The 24,512-nt window shown below is 35.0% G+C and overlaps 1 protein-coding gene and 1 pseudogene across 1 annotated transcript in view; one reads left to right on the top strand and one right to left on the bottom strand.

Annotated features, from left to right (window-relative positions):
• The window catches only part of VPS13B (vacuolar protein sorting 13 homolog B), an 858,817-nt gene that overhangs the window by 558,224 nt on the left and 276,081 nt on the right, over positions 1-24,512 (bottom strand). The gene's annotated exons all lie outside the window — the stretch shown is intronic.
• On the top strand, positions 15,204-16,686 carry LOC112629789 (annotated as a pseudogene).

The raw sequence follows: 24,512 nt of genomic DNA, 5'->3' as shown, positions 1-24,512 counted from the left end.
AGAAAATAACTCCATAAGCAACTATCTTTACACTATTGTAATATGAAATCACTAATTTACACTCAATGAATACACTATTATCAAGCACAAATCAAGACTCCCTTACCAATCAATAGTGGGACACTGGTACAAATTATAATTAAACAGTCTAGTATTATGAAACCCACACTGATACTGCCCAAAATCTGTTCCTCAGATTAATATTTTTATTCAGTTCTCATCTTCTGAATGTAACGAACTCTTAGAAAAACATGGAGTTTCCTCACAATTCATCTTCTGAAGGCACCAAACCAACTGCTGGAGTCAAAACTTCCTCAAGATGCTTTTAATTAGTCAGACAGACATAAAGGATGGAGGCAGAGGAGCACCGTTCTTTTTCCAGAAAAACAGCAGCAATACAAATGCAAAACAGAATTGCCACTGGGCACATATATTAAGTGTGGGGTGTGTGTGTGGGGGGGTGTGTGTGTGTGTGTGTGTGTGTGTTTGTGTGATATTTAATCCTCAAAATAAACCATCCCCATTTTACTAATGAAGAAACTGGGTTTTAGAAAAGCAAAATTGCCCATGGTCACATAAACAGTACAGTCAATCTGACTTCCGAGCCTCTTTCCATTATGCCATAAAATAATTTAACTAATGTTGATGAGGATTTTTAGTACTTAACTGACAACAAAGTGTTAAGCATTTTACATTTACTTTCTTATTTAATCCACACAGCAACCCTAAAAGATAATATCTTCTTATTACAGATGAGAAAACGGAGACATAGAGAGGTTGAATGACTTTACTAAGACCTTACAGCCATTAAGTAGTAAAATGGGGGATCAAATCTAAATAATGTGGCCACAAGAAGTATACCACTGAACGCATCACAGTATCATCACTCACAAAATACACGATTATTTCTTTTTGGAATAAAATAAATGGCTGTTTAATGGGGAGTAAAAACAAACCAAAAAAAACTTTATTAAGCACACAAAATGAATAAAAATGCTAGGACAGATGTTATGAACAGAGACCTAAAAGAGCTTGAGCTATTAGAAACACAACAGTTTGTTAATCTGAAACATACAGTGACAGAAACCACAAAATAGAATAGAAAAAGTAAAATGACTAGTTACCAACGGTTAATGAAAAAAATGAGATATTTAAAAGGGTAAAATATGATTAATTACAAACAATAGCTGACATGGTATAAAAAACATAAGCAACCACTTCAGATACAGCAGGTAGGGAACGTCAGTGAAAAAGAAGACAAACTGAATCTTTCTGGAGGCAAAGGTCTGAATAGGTGAGGTAGAGGTAAAAAGGGCATTCTGATCAGTTTAATAATATTTGTGTGAAAATACAGACGCAGAAAAGAAAAAGTGTGCTTAGGAGTTGATCAATTAGATTGAATGTAGTGTTTTCACACAGAAGAAATTAAAGTAGAAAAGTTGAATTAGCTTTATTCTTTCAGGGTGCTCAAAGCCTAGAGGTGAATAAATATATCCATGTTTCTAGTAAATTAATTACATTTTCTATAATAAATATTTCAGAAAGCAAAAAAATAGTTTTCAAATTACATAAAGAAAAAATAAAAAGGAAATTGGATGATTATGACAGGAAAGGAAGTAAAACAGAAATGAAAGAGCTAATACAGAAAAGGTTGAAGAAATTATTAAGTCTATAAGTTTGCAATTCATAAAATATTCAATAATACTGGAGATTCTCCAAAGTAATTAATTTTAACTTTCATCCTTGGATAGTACATGGAGTAAAATTATAATATAAAAGTAAAGCTCACCTTTTAAAATTACTTTATCAAAAAAAAAGTGGTAAACACACTTTGTTTGAGACAGGGTCTCACTCTGTCCCTGAGGCTGCAGTGCAGTGGCTTGACTACAGTTCACTGCAGCCTTGATTTCCTGGCCTCAAGTGATCCTCTCACCACAGCCTCCCAGTAGCTGGGACCACAGGTATGCATCACCATGCCCAGCTAATTTTTAAAAAATATTTGTAGAGACAGGGTCTCACCATGTTATCCAGGCTGGTCTGGAACTCTTGGGCTCCAGCAATCCTCCTGCCTGGGCCTCCCAAAGTGCTGAGGTTACAGGTGTGGGCCCCCGCACCTCGCCCAAGATACTTGTTTTTAAGTATTTTACTTCTTTTTTAGGGTGGTAAGAAAGAATGTAAAATAATTTATTTAGTGCTTCATGAAAAACTCCTAAATACACGATTTCATTTAAATCTCAGAACAACCCTTTGAGATATTATTTTATAGAAAAAGAAACATAGTCACAAAGGTATAGTGACAGTCTAAATTACAAGTCAAAGTGCTGAGATTTAAATTAGTTTTCCAGTCTTTAACCTGAAAATTCTTTTTCAGTGTTATTATTAAGCCTCTATTTTCACCCCAATAAAAATTATAATACAAGCAAATAGTTTCCGAAAATTGTGGACAATATTACCTGTGCCAGATACAATGATATGACATGGGTAGTACCCCTAACCTAGACCAGTGGTTCATTCATTCATCCATCCAACAAATATTTCTTAGGCACCAACTCTATGCCAAGCACTAACAATATAGTAGTTAATAGAGAAATAAAACAAAGAAGCAAACACACAAGAAAACATCAGATTGTGACAAGTATACTTATAATAATTATAAGTAATAGAAAAGAGAATGACTGGGTGACATATTATTGAGTGGTCACAAATGCCTATGAAACTGATATGTAAGCTGACATAGGACCAGTCAAGTACAAAGCAGTAAGACAACCAAGCAAAACAGAAGGCACAGCTAGAACAACAGCCCTAAATAGGATCAAATTTGGTACGAAAGAAAGGGAAGAGTCATAGATTCATTTAGAGAGGTAGGTAGGGTTTGGTAGGTAGAGTTTTTGTTGTTGTTGTTGTTGTTGTTGTTTTCTTTTTGAGACTGAGTCTCACTCTCTCACCAGGCTGGAGTGCAGTGGCGCTATCTAGGCTCACTGCAACCTCCGCCTCCCAGGTTCAAGCGATTCTCCTGCCTCAGCCTTCTGAGTAGCTGGGATTACAGACATGCACCACCAAGCCCAGCTAATTTTTATATTTTCAGTAGAGATGGGGTTTCACCACGTAGGCCAGGATGGTCTCGATCTCTTGACCTCGTGATCCATCCACCTTGGCCTCCCAAAGTGCTGGGATTATAGGTGTGAGCTACCACGCCCAGCCAGTAGGGGATTTTTAAGTTAAGAAAAGCAGTTGGAATTTTTAATTCACATTATGAAAAGAGAGGGCTTTAATAGAGGAATGGCATAAGCTGATTTACATTAAAGGGGAAAAATCACTCTAAGTGAGATGGAAAGAATGTTAACAGGGAAAGCTTAGATTGTTAGAATTTAGGTGGTACAGCAGTTCTTAACGTTTTCCTCGCCCCAGCTGCCTGAGGGAAATTATATTCTCCAACAAATAACGGCAATGGAGTTAAAACTCCTTGCCCCCTTTCAGAAAGTCTGTTCTAACAGAATTATAGCTAGTACTCTTCCAAAGCTTCCTCTCCAACTCCCTTTTCTCCCATGACTAGGCTTTTTGTTTGTCTGTTTTTTGTATTATTAATTTTTCTCTCCCTAGGCTAAAAATCCACTCTGAGTGTTGCTCAAATCAGAGCTGGATTTTTTGTCTCAAAAGACTACTGGAGCCTGGCGTTGTGGCTCCTATAATCCTAGCACTTTGGGAGGCTAAGGTGAGAGGACCGCCTGAGCCAAGGAGTTCAAGACCAGCCTAGGCAATACAGCAAGACAAATAAATTTTTAAAATAAAAAATAAAACACTGTTGAGCCTTGGCCTCACTAAATATTCTTGGTATTTTAAGAACTTTTAATTCTGAATAGAGGCAGCTAAAAAGACATCTCCATAAATAACCAGAATGAATTTATAAAATAATAGTTTGTCCAATATATAAGACATATAACTAAACCATAATAGGATATTTCCATTTAAAAATCCGATTTTGACATGCTTTCTAAATGCAAAAAAAATTTATGCAGTTTTAGAATAAAGTTATATAAATTCCAGGCACATGAACACACTAAAGACATCTATAGAAAATTAAAATCACTCTCAGGAATCTGATGAAATAGCAAATTTTAGTTTAAGTTTCCCATTTCTTTGTATCCGGGGATATTTGTTCTTTATTGTTTAGAAAGCACTGACTTTGCAATTAAAAAAAAAAAAAAAGGCAGCGGGAGGGGGCTAGAGTAGGAAGCTCACAATGATTTTCCCTAAAAGTTATAAATTTTCATCTATTAAGAGAGAAAAATAACTTCCCAACTTGAACCAAATGTTTCCAAATACTATCCAAGTCTCAGAAAGCAAACTATGCTTCTATTTTTATTACCCTAAACAAGAATTATTTGTAGTTATAACATGTTACAAAACCAGGAAATAAGACTTAAATCCCCTTTTCTTATAAAAAGAAGGGTAATACAACAGGTTATTTTGTTAATCATGGATCTGATAATTTTAGAAATCAATTCAACCACATTTAATTATAAATGACACATTTATGTACCACAAAGCTTTATAAAATGCAAAACACAATTACATAAAATCATAGACAATATAATAATATAGTGTAATCTTCAAAGTTTTTATTTTTCATAATAGTTTTTACTGCTACAAGTCAGTAAAGAGCCTTCATCAAGGATATGAAATCTAAGACTTCTTTGGAAATATGTTCAGTCACTTTGGGGGGAAAATAGAATTTTGGCAAAACTTAAGGTCAAATAAATGGAATGACAATAAGCGGATCCAGGAATGCATCTAGTGCTATTTTTTTTTTAAAGTAAGTGATAACATGAGCAAACAAGTGCTGGGTATTCTGGGGTTTTTTTGAAAGAAGTCTGTCTGCTCTAGGAAGAATATATCCCCTCAAATGAGCACTTCAATTTACATATAACGTGTGCCTTCAAAATTGATGAACCAATTTTTATTTATCCTGAAATTAATAATCCTTTAATCCTTTACAACATACTGCTCCACAACGTCAAAGAATTAGAATACTGAGGTTTCTTCTAACTCTACATGGTTAAATGTTTCACCACATAAGTTTCAGTCATGCAATTTTCCTTAGAATACCGTCACTACATCTGCTTTTCTTTTATCAGTTTTTTCCAAGGACTGATACATAGTTGACTATCAAGAACAAAAGTGTGGTCAGGCATGGTGGCTCACACCGGTAATCCCAGCACTTTGGGAGGCCAAGGTGGGCAGATCACTTGAGATCAGGAGTTCAAGACCAGCCTGGCCAACATGGTGGAAGCTTGTCTCTATTAAAAATACAAAAATATTAGCCAGGGATGGGGGAACATGCCTGTAATCCCAGGTACCTGGAAAGATGAAGCACAAGAATATACTTAGGAGGTGGAGGGTGCAGTGAGCCAAGATTGTGACACTGCACTCCAGACTCGGTCTGGAGTAATACTATGTCTCCAAATAATAATAATAATAATAATAATAATAATAATAATAATAATAATAAGTTTTTTGCTTGTTTTTAAGTAAATTCATTAGAACTTAAAGTCTGGGAAAAAAAGCATTTAATCAAATTATACTATTATTGCATACAATTTTTACAATTTGCCCTTTGTGTGTGTAATACTACACACACACACACACACACTCTTGAGGAAAGAGAAAAGAAATGAACATAATATACACTGGTCAAGAAAGTGATAGTTGGAGTTAACTTTAAGTTTAAACTTACCTCTTCAGAACCATAAAAGGTTCTGAAGCAAGGGAATTATCTAATCAGAATCTGTGTAGGAAAAGATAGATACGTGAAAGGGATTGATTAACTAGGGACAGAGAAACCTGATATAAGGCTACAAACGCTGTAAAATAAACATAATTAAGAGAAAATATACATTTAGGTACTGATTAGTTGAAAAATGGCCTTATTTTAGAATAGTATTTTCAATTCAAAAATCTATTTCTCCAATAAAATAAATTATAAAAGGTAGGGGAAGTCTCTCCAGGAAAAGTTAAGAAGAAAAGCTCCACTTTTTCTTTTTTATTTACCATTCTGTGTTTCTTTTATTCTAAAAATACTGAAATAATTTTATAATTTAAAAACTAATTTAAAATTATATCTATTTGAATATGAACAGTACTAAATAACTAAAATTAATTTCAAGGTAACTCAAAATATTACATATTACAATCTCCTGATTCATATTATAATTCATTTTACATATTACATACACATAATTCATATCATATATAATTCATACTGCATATTATACATATTACAATTATATATTACATATATATTCATATTACAATCTCTTGATTTATCCACCTCCTGCCATCATATAGTTTCACTTTATGAATCCTATCCAAGTGATTTCATTTTAGTTGTTAACCTATTTATCTATGTAATTATTTTTAATTTTTTATTGGCTGTATTATTTTTCATTGCATCTTTGTGCAAATCAGAAACCCATGTTAACTTTAATACTTCTCACTTGGTGACTGTCGCATATCAACAGCATCACTAAATCTTGAAAATTTTACCTCCTAAATTATCATCAAACCTCCCTACTAAGATTAAACTCCTATTTGTCTCTCATAGGAACTGCTACAATATTCTCTTTACTGGTCAAGCAACACTCACTCTCATGCATACACCTACCTATCATACCAGTTCTCCACAGGGCAACCAAAACGATCTTTCCAAAATGCATTCTGATCCTATTAACACCAGTATTGCCCCTTTCAATGGCTTACCATTGCTTTAAAAATGAAAACCTGAAACCTTACATGGAACACAAGTCTCCACAGGGTGTGGCCACTACGTTTCTCTACAACATTATCTTGCACTACTTTCTCTGGAGCTCTCTCCCATCCTTTACTTCCTCCTACTCACCAAATTATTTCTCCCCCTTCATTCTGTTTGAAACGCCATCGTCTTGACTGAGTTAATTCCTACAGAAATTCTTTCATATCTAATCTCAAACTTCACTTCTTGAGGAAAGTTTCCTGTGATCTTCCAAACCAACAGAATCTCTGTATAATCTCGTAACACTGATGTATCTCTTTTCTGTGATGTTTACTGTAATTGCAATTTTATATGTGTGATTTCTTGTCCTTCCCACTCATATGCTCTATGATGGTTAAGTGTCAGATATTTCTATGCATTTTTGCCATCCACTGTATCTTTGCCACTCCACCAAAAACAAGTGACTTAAGTATTAAAAAAAAGTACATACTGAAATAAATGAACACAATGTAGAGACTACAAAGTATTTAAAATCTTCCTTCCTCTCCTCTAATCACCAGAAACAACCACCATTAATATTCTACTGCATATTCTTGAAGACTTTTTTCAAGGATTATAGAAACGTATGTATCTATAATTATATATTTTTAAATACTGAATCATAATTAGGGTTGCCAGATTTAGCAAATAAAATACAGGAGGATCAGTTACATTCAAATTTCAGATTAACAATAAAAGCATGTCCCAAACATTATTTGTTGTTTATCTAAAACTCAAATTTAACTAGGCATCATGTATTTTAACTTGGCAATTCTAATCATAAAATACATACTCTCCTAAATGTGATTTTCTCCATTATGGATTCGAGATTTAGTTTTTGGTATATTTGTGGGAGATCTTAAGTTGTACCTCCAATAAGAAACTATTAGTCTGAGAAGTAAAAGAAAGAAAAAGCATGATATTTTCAAATATAAAAAATATCTCATATCCTTTAAAAATATATTTCTATTCTTTTAGTGAGGTAGGAAGTAATCCATTTCAAGTACAAAAAACTGACATACTTGAAGTGTTATAAATTTTCTCAGAATAATATTCAAGGTGGGCAATTGGCGGCATGTTTTCATGCTACAAAAAAACTCCTCTAATTCAATTTCATGTGTAATTCCAAAGAAGTAAATTATTTTAACTATATATTAACATTGTATCATTAAAATTATGGGAAGAAACAAGTAATTTATACTTAAGAATAACACACTATAAATTACTGAAAAATAAAAGTATTTGTTAGGTGGTTCCTCCTTGTAAGTAATGATCGTACTTTATTATTCCATGAAGATAAAATGATATGACCAAACTTTTATCATTTAAAGCAAACTTTAAAATGTTAATGCTGACCCTAATTCTCTGATCAAAATCACCATATTTGACTTTTAGAATAGACAGTTGTTTTAAATGGTTCCACAGGGAAACTAACATCATCTAATTTATGTCCATGATGTTTAGCACTGCAGAGGTAAAACAAATAACTTTTGCATGTCATCTGAAAAGTTTATTTTCATGACTGCTTTATTTAACAATCTTGATTTCATCTATAATCACAAATGCAATGTGCTAAATATGGGCTAGAAAGTGAGTTTATTTTGTTAGCAACTTAAAAAGATAGGCCATAAAAATTATGTTTGTACCAAACAGAGAATCCTTATGGCAGGCATACTCTATTAGTAACCCTGTTGCAGAAAGCCCTCCAGTGCGCAGAAATATGTGGCATCAGTCCTGTGCCAAAAGACCAAGGTGACCATGAGCTAACTGGAGTCAGCAAGTATATCCACTATAACCTGCTAGAAAAGAAAATTAACAGTGTTAACAAATGATTGAACCAGGCTCTGATCCTCTTGGAGATCATGTATGGATACCTGATGACCCCAGGCAACTGAGCAGAGTAAGATGTACCTGCATAGGCATTCAGGATACCATGGACCATATGGCCACAGTACAGTTCATCAGCAGAGAGGTGGCCAAATGGCCATATCATCCACCATCCACTGTGATCATCAGACAAGGCTCAGCTCAGGGGTAAGAAAGGTCTGTGCCAGGCCAAGGACATAAATCAGAAAGCATAATTTCCTGGCAACTGCGGATGTGAACTATAGTGTGGGCTTTTAGAAGCTTGGACCTAGAATCAATTTGAAAGCTACACATACCCTAGGATTCTTCTTATTCCACTACCCCCACACCTCAATAGTGGTGGCTTGCAGGGCATATACATTGGAGCTGGGGAGGCTGATGCAGTGGATGGCAGGAGTTGAAGTGCCACAAGATGAATGGTGTGAAGCTGACAGGCACAATCTCAAGCTAGATCTGATCCACAGATGTGATCCTGAAGGTGGCAAACACGTACTGTGGAGTACCAGTGGCCTAGTGTAGAATCCATCTCATACACTGGCCTGATGATAACCTGAACATGGGTGTAGAAATTGTGGCCCTCAGTGTTCTCTTAGAACCACAGAATAAAGAAATAACTGGGTAAGACAGGCTAAGGAGACAATGCCAATCCAAGATAAAATCAAGGATCACTTGGTACCTGACCCTGATTGCCATTATAAATGACAGGTAAAAATTAACCTCAACAAGCTGAAGCCCTATGTAAATAAGCCCTTTACCCCGACCTGGCCCACACTGTGGAAGAAGTAGGTACTGTAGTGGAGAAGGAGGGATGGACTTTGGACATCAAAGTGGGTCTGATCAACAACTGTACCAACTCAAGCTATGAGGACATCAGGTGCTCAACAGCTATGGCCAAGCAAGTGCTAGCTCATGGGCTCAAGTGCAAGTCACAGTTCACCACAGCACTGGGATCTCAGCAGATCTACACCAATATTGAGCATAAGAGTTATTCACAGATCCTATAGGATATAGTAGGCATTGTCCTGGCCACTGTTTGTGACCCCTGCATTGGCCAGTGGAACAGGAAGGACATAATAAAGATGAAGAAAAATGCAATCCTTACCTCCTACAAGAGGAACTTGACAGGCCACAATAAAGCAAACCTGAGGCCCACGCCTTCATCATGTCCCCAGAGATCCTCAAGCCCTAGCCATTTCTGGCACCATCAACTTCAACCAAGAGATTTACTTCCTGACAACCATGTACAGCAAGAAGTACAAATTGGAGGCTCCAGATGCAGATGAGCTTTCCTAAGCAGAGTTGACCCCAGGAAGGACACCTACCAGCACCTCCACCACAAGGATATCAGTAGGCAGAGGGTGGATATGAGCACACCCAACAAGTGCCTGCAGCTCCTGGAGCCTTTTGACAAGTGGGATGGCAAAGACCTGGATGACCTAGAGATTCACATATCCTTACAAAAATGAAAAGGAAGTATACCACTGACTACATTTTGATTGTTGGCATATGGCTCAAGTTATTGAGGCACCAGTACAACATCTCCAATAACCTGTTTATTGGTGCCATAAACACTGAAAACAATAAATGTCAACTCCTTGGTAAGGTTGTCACCAGGAGAATGCCCACTACTGTAAGAAACATGCCATCAGATGGATGGTTATCAGAGATGAGAGCCATGGCAAGCTGGGAGCATACAGCACTAGAACTCTGCCACCTTGGGAGACAGGGCATCATCATCAAGAGCTTCACCAGGATCCAGGAAACCAATTTCAAGAAGCCAGCCTGTTGCCCCTTACCTTTACTGACATGACAAACTACAAGATCTACCCTGTGTGTAATCTCATCATCCAAGGCTAGAAAGGCTTTGCCCTGGTGAGCCCCTCAAATGTACCATCAAGAACTCCAAGAGGATTCAGGAAACCATCCTTCTGAACCACAAACTTCTACAAGACCCTGATTCAATGGTTCCATGCTGACAGTACTCTGAACAGAATGATGGAGCTGTAGTACTGGGCTCCATGCTCATCCAGCCACTGCTCTGCCTGCCCACCTGCCTGCCCACTCTGCTATCTGAATCCAGCTCAGGTGTCACAAGTGTAGTTCCTTGTGTGTCATGAGAATTGGATCTGATCCAGCTATGGCTTTCTGCTCTAAGATGGCATGGCTAGACACTTCTCCCTGCCCTCCCCTCCCTTGACCTGAAGAATAACTCATGGTTGGAGGGGTTCTTAAAATAATTTTCAGCCCCTTATCTTCCTTTTTTCAGTTTGACTCAGATCTTGAGCAGCTCCATGCAACTGTATTTTTTTTTATGACAAGACTATTACCTAAAGAACTTTTTCTCCTGCCTCATCATTTCACTGGCGACTGAAGGATTTTAAATAACCTTTTGCTCATGTAGGGAAACTCAGAAGCTGAACTTCACAAAAAGTGTATATAGGAAAAGGGGCATAAAAAAAATAGCACAGATAATTTTAAGTAAAAGTCAATAAATTAAGTTCTACTGGCTGTTTTATATGGTTCACAAACAATGGTTTTACAATTTTAAATAATTTTTTTAAAAAGAAAAAATATATAATAATGTGTATATGTGAAAGTTACACAAAATACAACCAAACTCATTCCTTTATATAGTCCATGGGTGGTGTTGCACTACAATGACAGAATTCAGTAGGTGCAATAAAGGCTGTATGGCCTACAAAGCCTAAAATAGTTCCTATGTGGTCCTTATAGAAATAGTTTGCCAGCCCTTGATTTTGAAAAAGAAGGTTAAGGTGGGCAGATTTGCTCTAGCAGATACCAAGAACTATAACACTTCAGTAATTAAGACATTGGTATAAAAATAAGGAAACAGAAAAGGAAGCAGACTAAAGAGCTCAGAAACAGAGCAATGCATACCTAGCACACTATAGTATTGCATACCTAGCATTGCATACTATAGCATTGATGGCTTTGTAGGTAAAGGAGAAAAGATAAACTATTCAAGAAATGGTACAAGGAGAACTAGTTATCCATACAAGGAAAAAATGGATCCCTAGCTAACACCAAAGAATGAGGTGGGCGAGACTCAATTCCTAAATGATAAGAGGAAAACTGGAAAATATTTTTTAAATATGCAGAGGATCTTTAAAATTTCAAAGTAGAAAAAGATTTTTTCAACAAGCCACACAAAACACAAACCATAAAAGAAAAAATAGATAAATCTGACTACTTTAATACTGAAATTTCCCATGCATCAAAACTCATTATGTAAAAAATTGGAAAGCAAGTCACACATATAATTTGGAAGAATTAGAATCCACAATATAAAAAAATTGTACAAACCAATGAGGAGAAAAAAAACTCACTAGAAAAAAAGAGGAACAACTGAGTAACCTGAAAAAAAAAAAAAGTTCAAATTCACTAATAACCAGGGAAAGGCAAAATAAACCTGCAATGACTTAACATTCAGATCACTAAAAATCCATAAAAGTCTGACAATACAAATATGGGTGAGGATGTAATATGAAGTAATGAGAAGTCTCTTGCTCTTCTAAAGGAAATATAATGTGGTACAGCTACTTTAGAGTAATTTGGCAATATCCAATAAAGTAAAAGACATACCTACCTATAACTCAGCAATTTCAACCTAAGTATAGAACAGGATAAATTTGAAAACACATAAATAAGGAAACAATATACTTTGTCTAGACTAACACTGTGGAGCTTTCCCCTATGTTTTCTCCTAGTAGTTCTACAGTTTCAGGTTTTATACTCCTTTAATCCATTTTTGACTTGATTTTTGTATATGGTTTGAGATAAGGATCCAATTTCATTTTTGTGCATGTGCACAGCCAGTTTTTCCAGTACTGTTTAATGAAGAGACTATCCTTTCCTCATTACGCATTTTCGGCACCTCTGTTGAAAATCCATTGACTATAAATGAGTGGGTTTGTTTCTGGGCCTTCTAACTTGTTCCATTGATCAATGTGTTTATTTTTATACCAGTATCATCCTGTTTTGGTAACAACAGCTTTATATGTTTTGAAATCAGATAGTTGGATATCATAATTTTGTTCTTTTTGGTCAAGACCGTTTTGGCTATTTGGAGTCTTTTGTGGGTTCATAAGAATTCAAGAATTGTTTTTTCTATTTCTGTGATAAACGACATTGGACTTCTGATAGGGATTGCACTGAATCTGTAAATCGTTTTGGATAGTACGTATGTTTTCACAATATTGATTCTTTCAATCCATAAACACAGGACATCTTTATATTAATGTATGTTTTCTTCCATTTCTTTCATCAGTGTTTTATAGTCTTCAGAATGGTTTTACAATTTTAAATGATTGAAAAAACATTTCATTGTCTGGGTTTAATTTATACTTACATTTTTGTTGTTGTTGTTCTTGCTATTGTAAATTGAATACATTTCTTAATTTCCTTTTCAGATAGTTTGTTATTAGTACACAGAAATGCTACTAATTTTGTATGTTGATTTTGTATTCTGCAACTTAAAGCACAGGTAATAACAACCACAAAAATAGACAAATGGATGGCATCGACCTTAAAAGCACAGCCAAGGAAGCAATTAACAAAGTGAAGCAAACCCACAAAATGACAAAAAAAATTTGCAAAGCATATATCTGATAAGGGGTAATATATAAAGAACTCAACTCAATAGCAAGAAAACAACCTAACTGAAAAATGGGCAATAGGCCAGGCACAGTGGCTCACGCCTGTAATCCCAGCACTTTGGGAGTCCAAGGCGGGTGAATCACGAGGTCAAGAGATCAAGACCATCCTGGCCAACGTGGTGAAACCCTGTCTCTACTAAAAATACAAAAATTAGCTAGGTATGGTGGTGCACGCCATACCCAGTGGCCTCAGCTACTCCGGAGGCTGAGGCAGGAAAATAGCTTGAACCTGGGAGGTGGAGGCTGCAGTGAGCAACATTGTGTCACTGCATTGCAGTCTGGCAACAGAGGAAAGAGACAAGAAGAAAGAAGGAAAGAAAGGAAAGAAAGAGAGAGAGAGAGAGAAAGAGAGAAAGAAAGAAAGAGAGAGAGAGAGAGAAAGAAAGAGAAAGAAAGAAAGAAAGAACGAACGAACGAACGAAAGAAAGAAAAAGAAAGAAAGAAAGAAAGAAAGAGGAAGGAAGGAAGGAAGGAAGGAAGGAAGGAAGGAAGGAAGGAAGGAAGGAAGGAAGGAAGGAAGGAAGGAAGGAGAGAGAGAGAGAGAGAGAGAGAGAGAGAGAAAGAAAGAAAGAAAGAAAGAAAGAAAGAAAGAAAGAAAGAAAGAGAAAGAAAGAAAGAAAGCCAGCCAATAAACCTGAACATTTGCCATTTGTGTCTCTCAAAAGAAGGCCTGCAAAAGGCAAACAGGTATATGAACAAAATGCTCAGCATCACTGATCAATAGGGAAATGCAAACTAAAACCACAATGAGAAGTCACCTAATACCCATTAGAAAGGCCTTTATCAGAAAGATGAAAGATGACAGGTATTGGTGACAATGCAGAGAAAAGGGAAATCTTTTACATAGTTGCTAGAGATGTAAATTAATACAGCCATTATGGAAAACGGTTTGGAGGTTCCTCAAAAAACTAAAATTACTATATGGCTCAGTAATCCCACTTCTGGGTAAATAACCAAAAGAACTGAAACAAATGTCAAAGGGATATCTGCACTGCCATGTTCACTGCAGCACTATTCACAATAGACAAGATATGGTATCAGCCTAAGTGGCCATCAACAGATAAACTGATTTTTTTTTAATGCAATATATATACACAATAGACTACTATTCAGCCTTAAAAAAGAAATAAAAATTTGTTATTTTGCAACAACATAGATGAACCTGGAGGACATTATACTAAGTGAAATAAGCCAGGCACAGAAAGATACACCATATGATCTCACATGTATGTGAAATCTAAAATAGTTGAACTTGTAGAAGTAGCACAGAATGATGGCTACCAGAGGCTAGAAAGATGTGAAGAGAGGGAATGGAAATTCTTGATCAAAGAGTACGAAGCTTCAGACAGAGAGGAGGCATAAGTGTTGAGATCTATTGTACAGTAAAGTGACTAAAGTCAATTAATAATGTATTATGTATTTCAAAATAATGAAGAGAGTAAATTTCAAATGTCTCACTGTGAAAAAGGATAAGTAAATGAGATGACAGATATGTTAACTGTCTTGATTTAATCATGCCACATTGTATACAAATATCAAGACATCACTCTGTGCCCCATATATGTATACAATTATGATTTGCCAATAAAAAATAATAGTAATTTTTAAAATAAGAGTATACAATCCAAAATTGTTTTACCAAATTCTAAAACTAAATCATCAGCAATAAAAATAAATTGCAGTACATTGTATTCATAAAACTGGAATTACTATATAGCAATTAAGTGCCTGAATTAAGAATTATAGAACTCAAAAAAGAAAACTCTCCCAACACCAGTCGGGAGCCTCATGTCTGCGCTGTCCAGGCCAGGCTGTGGTTTGGCCCTGAAGCCAGTAGAGGAGGCCTCTTGACTATGATCTCTGTTTTGTGTTAAATGTTTTCTCCTCCTGTGCGGCCCAGTGCCACATGGGCTCCGGTGGGACGCCTGGGGGTTCGACCCAGATTGCTGATGTTATTGATGGGAAAGGCAAAACAGACAGAAAGATCCCAGAATATCTAATACATTTTAATAGTTGGAACGGAAGCTGTGATAGATGGGCAGCCAAAGATCATGTGCACTGTAATACAGGTGCAAATCAAGGATGACAGCATGAATTGGCAAGAAAAGCTGCAGCTCACCTGAGAGGCACAGAAGAAGGAAGTCTGTCTGGCATCGATTCTATCTAAAAAAGCCTCCCAGTTGAAGACAAAGATGAAAATGCTGAAAATTCAATAAGCAGTTCTCCAACAGTAGTGAAAACAAGGATGAAAAATAAGTGAAGAAAGTGTTATTGAAGAAGAGACAAGTGCAAGAACAGAAAGGGAAATGGAAGAAAGAATAATAACTATAGAAATCCCTGAAATTCTGAACGAGCAGCTTCAGGGTGATCGTTACTACATTAACAGAAGGAAACAGTTAATGAAACTTCCATGACAGACCAACATCATAATGATTTTGGAGTCCTACGGGAAGCATTTTGCTATCAATACAGCTTTTTCAGCCAATGAGAGGCCTTGCCACCATTACACTATGCAGCACGCCAACATGAAGGTGCATTATATCCCAGCAGAAAAGAATGCTGACCTTTGTAAGGAGATGGTGGATGGGTTACGAATAACCTTTGATTACTACCCCATCAGTTATAATCTATCCATGAGAATAAGCTCGGTATAAAAAAGTGACTTCATCTAAGTGTTTTCTTTCAATTAAGGAAAGCATCACAGACAATAAAAGGAACCAGGGGGAGCTCTCTCCCAGCCCACCTTTGTTGAATCCATCCACACCACGGTCCACAGAGAGTCAGACAACCACAGCTGAACCAGCCACCCACAAAAGGCACAAAGCCAAGCCGGAAGCATTGCAGGCTGTGAGGCGGTCCACATGCCACATCACCAACTGCAACAGGCTGGCTGAGAGCAGGCGTCACCTCACCCAAGTGCCAGCAGCAGGCCACATCGACCAGCATGCTCCAGGCTGCTCCTGAACCTGGAGAAGAAAACACCTGTGCATCATCTTCAACCTCTGCCTCCTAGCAAGGAAGAAAGTGCTGCATTTACTGGTTTTGAAGGGAAAAGAACTAACTAAATAAATGAAGTCCTCTCATGGAAGTTTGTGCCTGATAATTACCACCCAGGTGACCAGCCACCTCCACCCCCTTCACATTTACGGGGCACAACATTTGCTGTGACTTTTGGTAAAACTTCCAGAAATCCTTGGAAAGATGTCCTAGTCTGAGAAGAATCTGAAGGCTTTATTGAAACACTGATCTTTTCTACAATTTTTGGCAGAATACCATGATGACTTCTTCCCAGAGTTGGCTTATGTTGCTGTCTGTGAGACATATTACAGCACCTAGAAACCCCCGGCAATTTATTAAAGTGTTCGTGAGTCTGTAACAATAACTTCTCCATCTAGGTTTGCACTCTGGGTTCCAACTGTTCCAACCAACAAGGCAGTGGGTCTTATTTACCCAAAGCACAAAAGTAACACCCACGTGGGGACTCTGGCAGAGGTGGGCCCTGTTGTTTGAGTTGCCCACATAACTGCAGTTATTCTGTTAGGAATTACTTCCTGGGTGTCTGAAACTGTTCTGACAAGATACTTGCTACTAAGGAGGCTATCTGTGATGGCAGAAAAAAAGGGCAACTGTGTTCACAGTGAAATGTTCATGAAAGTATACATAGGTTAGGCCATTTCACTAGATGCTGGAGTTAGTAAGCAGAAACCACAATATTTTGTTATTTGTTGGCATTAAACAGAATTTTTTTTGCAAATTATTTTTATTCTATTGATGAGACTGAGCAACTCTGTCCAACAAATTTTAGTTTGTATTTGGAAACCACAAAGTAGTCTGAAAGTATTATAGAGAGAACTGTTATTGAAGGGGGGGAAAATGCAGTTATACATTTGCTTCTAACAGTGAAACATGATTTTTGGTGACCTAAAGAAAGCACTGCCTTTCTTGTTTGAGATTTTACAGCATACTTTGTTGTGCAATGTTATGGTTCCCTTTCTGTAAAACATTACTTTTAGCAACCTAAATACAGCCTGTCTTATTTGAAAAAAACTGGAAAAAAAAAAAAAAAAAAAAAAACCTGACGTGGTTTAGATCTGTGTCTCCACCAAATCTGATATCAAACTGTAATCTCCAGTGTTGGAGGTGGGCCCTGGTGGGAGGTGACTGGATCATGGGATCGATTTCTCATGAATGGTTTAGTGCCATCCCCCTGTGTACTGTCCTCACAATAATTAGTGAGTTCTCATGAGATCTGGTTGTTTAAAAGTACACAGCACTCCCTCTGCATTCTCTCTTGCTCCTACTCCGCCTCCACCTTCCCCCACAATTTTAAGCTTCCTGAGGCCTCCCTAGAAGTCAACCAGATGCCAGCATCATGTTCCTGTACAGCCTACTGTGAGCCAGTCAAACCTCTATTCTTTACAAGTTACCCAGTCTCAGGTATTTCTTCATAGCAATGCAAGAACGACCTAATACAAAAACTCTTCCAAACTTAATATTGAATGAATGTTCAAAAGAATACAGATAGCAAACAAACCAAAACATGCAAAACAATATGAAACTTAAATATTTTTAAAATGATATATATATATACTAAAAGTATTTACAGGCACAGGAATAATAATCACTAACTTTAGAATAGTGTCCAGCTCTGATATGGTGAAACAGGAGAAAGAACATCATGAGGAAATTTAAAAATTGCCTTTCTTTTTGATCTGAGATACTCATTATATTATTCTCTATTTGCATATGTGACATACCTCATAATAAAAAGGAAAAGAAATAACCACTGATCTACCACAGACAGAGTGGGAGAATACATGTCTTCCTATAGTGGACCTCATTATTAATCAAAGATGCTAAAATGTTATCATGGAAACAACCTCTGTTAATTAATAAAAATTATAAGAATGCCCAAGCTTCAAAACGATAACATTCTGCAACATATAAAGGATTGAGAGGCACTGAATTTCAAAATAATGCTTCTGTGTATAAGCAACATAAGGTAACAAAATAATTTGACATTGTTTTCATTAACATTGAATCCATTTTTATATGCCAGGAAAAATAAAAGCTAAAATTAAATATAATGTGCTTAGAATAGGCTTTAACATGTGAATCCCATACCGTCAATACTGTCAATTCTTAGAACTCAAATCTTATTTTCTTAGTAAGTATATTTATATATATTTTGAAATACAAATATATCCTTGTAGAAAAATATTCTGTGGGTACCCTAACAGATTACAGAAAAAGAAAATGGAATATAGTATGCAAGAAATAAGTACAAAAACCTCATGAGAAAAAGACCTAAAAAAATGATGAGATACACTATGTTCAAGGATTAAAGACTCAATATTGTCAAAATGTCCATTTTGTTCCTCAAGATTATCTACAAATTCAATGATATCCCAATCAAAATTCTAACAGGTGTTTTTAATAGAAACTGACCAGTTGATAACAAAATAAATAGAGAAAACAAAAAACATATAGTAGTTTACATAATCTTTTTAAATAGCAAAGTTAGAGGACTTATATTACCTGATTCAAAGATTCAGTATATAGCCACAGCAAACAAGACCATGGTAACTGGCATGACCATGGACAAACAGATTTAAAAACCAGCATAGAATTCCAGAAATAAAATAATGCATATGTTGTCTATTGATTTTCAACAAACATGCCAGGGCACTGAATGGGGAATCTTTTCAACACATGATGCTTTAATAGCTGGACAAACAAATGAGAAAAAATTCCAAAAACTTGATCTCTACCTCGCAACTATTCATAAAAGTTGATTTTTTGAATCATAGAATTAAAAGTAAAAGCTAAACTATAAGGCTTTTAGAGGAAAATATAGAAGGATATCCTGGATTTCTTAGAGAAGTCACAAAAAGCACTAATCATAAAAGCACAAATAATTAAAAAATTGACAAATGTGACTTTACTAAGGTTTTAAAATTTTATTCTTTGTAAGACATTGTTATGAAAAAGAAAAAACAAGGAAAAGACTAAGAAAATATATTATCCACACATATAGATGACTTGTATTCAGAATACATAAGGAACTCTTACAATTCAATTAAAGACAAACCATTAACATAAAATGGGCAAAAGACCTTCAAGTCTTTTAAGACACTTCACAAAGGAAGCTATCTGAAATGCCAAAAGGATGAAAAGATGATTATTATTAGTTACTGAGAAACACAAATTAAAACAAGAATGAGATATCATTTCAAGCTTAGTAAAACATAAAATGACTACACCTAATATTGGCAAAGATATGAATGGAACAATGTAATTCTCATTGTAACACACATTGTTGGTGGGAGTGTTAAGTCATATAACTACTTGGAAAAAAGGTCTAATAGTTTTTTATAAAGTTACACATACACCTACCTTATAATAACAATTCCACTTCTAAATATGTATGCAATAGAAATGACAATATATGTCCACAAAAGGCTTGTAAAAGAATGTTATAGCAGGTTTAAACACAATAACTACAAAATAGAAACAATATAAAAGTTCATCAACAGTAGAATGAAGTAGTAAACTGTACTGTATCCATACAATGGAATATTATTTGGTAATCAAAAACGATAAACTACTGATATACACAAGACAAATGATTTCAAAAACATAGTGTGAAACATTAGACACTGATACATACATATATACATCCAGAGAATTATTCTGAGTGAAAAAAGCCAATCCCAGAAAGATTATATATTACATGACTATTTACATAACATTCTTGAAATGATAAAATTGGAGACATAGAGATATTAGTAGATGCCAGGGGTTAAGACTTGAGGTTAGAGTGGATGGTGGGGAGGAAGCAGAAGGAAAGTAGATGTGGACATAAAAGGGTAACACGAGGGATTCTTAAAGTACATGAAACTATTCTGTATCTTGACTATGGTGGTAGGTACATAAATCTACATATGTGATAAAAACTACATACAATTAAATACATACAAACCCAAATGAATACCAGTAAAGCAGGGGAAATCTGAACAAGATCTATGAATTGTATCAATGTCAGTATTCTGGTTGGGGTATTACATTATAGTTTTGTGAGATGTTATCATTAAGGAAAACTGAGAAGAAGATACATAGGATCTTTCTGTATTATTTCACACAACTGCATGTGAATCTACATAATTATCTCAAAAGAAAATGTTTAATTAAAAGAAAGTAAAGTTTAAAAATCACCATACATGTGGCCTTTACTTTTCATGCACATCTTTCTCCAAAAACAGATCTCCTGGGCATTAATTTTACATGTCCCTGACCCCCTTCAGATAAAAATAGTTTTAAAACGTAAGAATAATGTTACATTTCTAAATGTCAGATTCTAGTCTAAAATACATAAACTCTACAAAAATTCAAACTCTCATTACAAAGCTGCCACTAACCTAATACTATTTAAATAGACAAAGTACTATTATTTAAAAAGATTTCTGATACTTACATGTCTGAAGAATTATGATTATTCCCTCATGTAGATAAAGCACTATCTGAAGTCTAAGCTCTTCTCTAAGTAGGCCTTGGAATCATTTTTCTACTTCATCATTAAGAAAAATAAGCAACACTATTATATTTGACCACCCTGCTACAAAAAAACATGTGAGCCAACTCTTTTTCCTTTCCTATCAACATGAGATTAATGCAATACCAATAGAATTTCAACATAAATAAATAGACAAGAAAGTGTTATTAGAAGCCTGATATTTAAAAAGTTTAGAATTCATATGGGAAATTTAGAAGAAATTTTATTAGTGAGAGTCAGGAAGAAAATGAATAAAGTCTCTTAATCTTAAACTTTTATCTTGTTTTCTGTACTGTGCTTTTAAGGATGTTCTGAAGAATAGCCTATGACTATACATAAAGCACTGAACTGAGGATTCAGAGTAAGTGTAACACTGACTTTACAAGTAAATTACTGTAAACATCCTTTCCACACTGTACCACTTGGGACACTCAGAGAATATACTGAATTAACTCTTTAGAATATATAAAAGAATATTTTATTTGATCTAAAACACTTGAACTGATTGAACAAAAAAAAATTAACTGTTCTCTTACTTCCATAAAGTGGCCATATATGAAAAGATTAATATAGTAACTATAAATCTTAACATTAATTCCTGATTTTTCTATTTCCTTGCAAATACTTGAGACTTGTTAAAAATAATCATTTAATCCAATTATCTGAGGTTTACTATTTAGCCATTTTGTTTATGAACCACAAGACAAATACTGAAAAAATGTAAGTCACAGTCTATTGTTTAAATGATCCAATGAGTCTTTACACTAAGTTCACCTAATATAGTTTTGGATGTCAGAACATAAGACTGGCCAAATTTCTATTTAATTTATCAATATAAGAAACCCCATTAAATTCATAATTTTCTACGATAAATAAAAACAAAGCTCAATTCTAATATATGTTGCTGGAGCAGCCAAAATGTTGTTACAAAGATACTCAAATTTCTGAAAAAAATGATTTTGAGATAAATTTTTTTTAAATCCCTTGATCAAAACAGAATGTACACTATACTGTGGTAAGTATTCCTTTATCTTAAATTACTATAGTTATCCTTATGTAGTTACAATGTTGAACTTCAAATACAATTTCTTGTCAACCACCTATAAAATGCTGTAAGATCATGCAATCTATTCTACTGTCTCATGTAAACATGCAATACTTTAAATTAAATTTCATTATTTTTGCAGCAGCTTTCAGATTTCATTTCCATCCTTAAATTTTACAATTTAACCTACACCAAACAACATCACCAAAGTCAAAACGTACTAAGAAGCTTATTATATTGATTTGTACAAAAATGCACAAATACAACCTACATGTTTCATATGTTATTAATATAACTATCCAACTGGTTACAGGTTATATTTTAATTGTTTTCTTGATTTACTATCAAGTATCACTTTTTTAGCAATTCTGAATTTTAAAATTGATATTCCAAATCAGCTACTAGTAGTGTTTATGCTAATGAGAACATAAGTCTATCTAAATGTTCCTTATAAAGGGATCTTGGTTGCCCTACAGCTCTGAACTGCAAGATTTTAGAAGTAGTGTATAAGTAGTGTTGCTACAGAGGCCAACAGTTCTATGGTCACTTACCTGTCAATGTAGTAGCTACTGTAGTAAATGACTAGTGAGTAATGCGATGACAAGCAACACTACTTAAAATGAACAGGTTGATCCCTTAAGTAAGGTTTTCTAAGCACTTTATAGGACCAGTGCATTATTTAAGAACAACCACAACAAGTAAATTGCCAGCATTGTTCATTTAAGTTTAAATTTTCTTCTATAGGTCTCATTCTCTGCCACAAACCAGATAAGTAAGAGTTTAGTGGAACCATCCATCCTTATTCTGAAAAGAATATAAAAAAATTAGAGGAAATTCAATGGATATTTCATAAAATTATCTGTGATTAAAGAATCTGAAGGAAAGCATTTTAGTGTACATGAGAATGAAGCTGAAAGGTGAAGGAGCAATTCTTACCAGGAATACAAGGAATTTTCTTTAAGAGACTCAACTTCACCTAATACTCTAATGCAATAAAAAACTAAATTAATCCTAAATTGCCTTAAGACAACAGGGACAAAAGAAATAACATTTTGCTTAATGGCTTTAGATACTAAAAAAATGATACCATGGGTACTTGGAGACTCTCTACAAGCCACTAAGAAACAAGATATTGATAGTTTCAGTTCTGGTTGAAGACAATGACTAGATAAAATAACTTGGTACCACTATAACATCCTTCTAATCCTCCACTTTTCAACCCAGCACTCCATTATCCCACAACTTAGAAGGTAAGAAAAAATTAAAATATAGATAGTAAGTGCTTAGATAAACAAAATAGAGGGAGAAAAGCGGGAACACTTAAGAAACAATTCAGGCTAGGAGTAGGGGTAAGAGAAGACAGGGAGAAGGTAACAGAAGGAGTAATGCATGAGCTTTAGGTCAGGGATAAGAAACAACTATATTAAGTGATGGTTCAGAAAGTGAAATCCTGTTCTCTGACTCTGGTTCTTTATTCAGTACTGGATTAAATTCCTGAATTCTGCTTTCTCATCCAAAGTCTCAACCTACAAATAGAAAATATTATTAAAATTACATACCCCTATCACTGGTCTCATCATTCATTCTCCGTGAATGGCATAATATAATAGCAATGAAGATAATACTATTTTTAATATTATATATATGATCAAAAGTTTTAATAAGGGGTACTTAACAGAAAACAATTCTAGTCCAGTGTGTTCTGGAATACTAGCCGCAAAATAACTAGTCCAAACAACATGTTCAAATATTTAAAGACAATTTTAAATTCTTTTCTAAAATCCTTGGAAGACACGCCTCTCCAAATAGGCATCTCAAAGGAGTTAATATATATTACAGAATAAAACATATACTCTAAACAGTGACTCTCAAATACAGCACTGTCTGGAAACATTTTTGGTTGTTACATTTCCAAGAGTGCCACTGGTATCTAGTGGGAAGAGGTCAGGGATGCTACACAATATACAACAATATATAAGACAGGATTATGTGGCCCAAAATGTCATTCACGCCATTGTCAAAATACCATGCTTGAAAGGAAGACTGAACACTATCATTTATTTTATCTATTTTATTTTTATTTGCTGTTAGAATTACTGTGTTGCAGTCTCTTATTAGAATCTGTCAAGATGATAAGAATGACATTATTAAGTGAAATCCTAGAGGAAATATATTTGTAGGAAAAACAGAAAGATAAAGTTCACTGAGAATGCTTAGTGGTTATGTTTAATGTAATCAACTACAGTTGATGGCTCAGAAAGAAATAAGTTGCTTCAAAAATGAAACTGGCAATAACACTCAAATATATCAATTTTATTTATAAACTGGAATTAACAGGGTTTTTCCTCTTAAAGCAGATGGATTTCCTTGAACTACTAAAAACAAGCATTGGATGTCAAGGCAAAAAAATGTGGACATAAAATTCTGATCCACATTCCCTAAGGTGATTTTGTCAAAACAAAATATATAGACCACCACAATGTTCTTCCATAATACCTTAAAAATGTGTCTTTCCAAAATTAATAATCTTTCATTTTACTAAACACATGCTTGAATATAAGCATTGATTGTAATATACTATAGTTG

This window comes from Theropithecus gelada, chromosome 8 (assembly GCF_003255815.1).
Source record: "Theropithecus gelada isolate Dixy chromosome 8, Tgel_1.0, whole genome shotgun sequence".
NCBI lineage: Eukaryota > Metazoa > Chordata > Mammalia > Primates > Cercopithecidae > Theropithecus > Theropithecus gelada.
The sequence above is the reverse complement of the archived record's forward strand: the minus strand, read 5'-3'. Positions and strand labels throughout refer to the sequence as shown.